This window comes from Penaeus monodon, chromosome 28 (assembly GCF_015228065.2).
Source record: "Penaeus monodon isolate SGIC_2016 chromosome 28, NSTDA_Pmon_1, whole genome shotgun sequence".
Classification (NCBI taxonomy): Eukaryota; Metazoa; Arthropoda; class Malacostraca; order Decapoda; family Penaeidae; genus Penaeus; species Penaeus monodon.
In genome coordinates, this window is record NC_051413.1 from 26,945,289 (window position 1) to 26,945,578 (window position 290).

The 290-nt window shown below is 41.7% G+C and overlaps 1 long non-coding RNA gene across 2 annotated transcripts in view; it reads left to right on the forward strand.

The window, feature by feature from the left end:
* The window catches only part of LOC119591454, a 50,897-nt gene that overhangs the window by 42,967 nt on the left and 7,640 nt on the right, over positions 1–290 (forward strand). The window contains exon 2 of one of the 2 annotated variants that reach the window (XR_005230348.1): positions 22–169. The exons of the other annotated variant lie outside the window; for it this stretch is intronic. This is a non-coding gene — a long non-coding RNA (uncharacterized LOC119591454). The remainder of the gene's footprint in view (positions 1–21; positions 170–290) is intronic. 2 annotated transcript variants of the gene reach the window in all.

The window sequence follows — 290 nt, forward strand, 5'->3', positions numbered from 1 at the left end:
CGGCTCTTTCTTCACGAACAGTTATCTTCCGCGGAATTCGAAGAAGCTGATTATCTCAGGCTTTGTCGAGATCCTCCTTGCGTGCGTCCTGGCAGAGGAAGAGGCGCTTCCGGCGTGAGAAAAATTTGGGTGCGATAAAGTCGGGAAATTGAAGAGGAATAGAAAGGAGGTATGTGTGTTTTTTGTATGTTTTTTTTATCCTTCTTTTCTTAATTTCCTTGGTTTATGTTCATTATTTATTGATTTATTTGTTTAGTCATGTCCGTACGCACACGCAAACATGGTGTCTG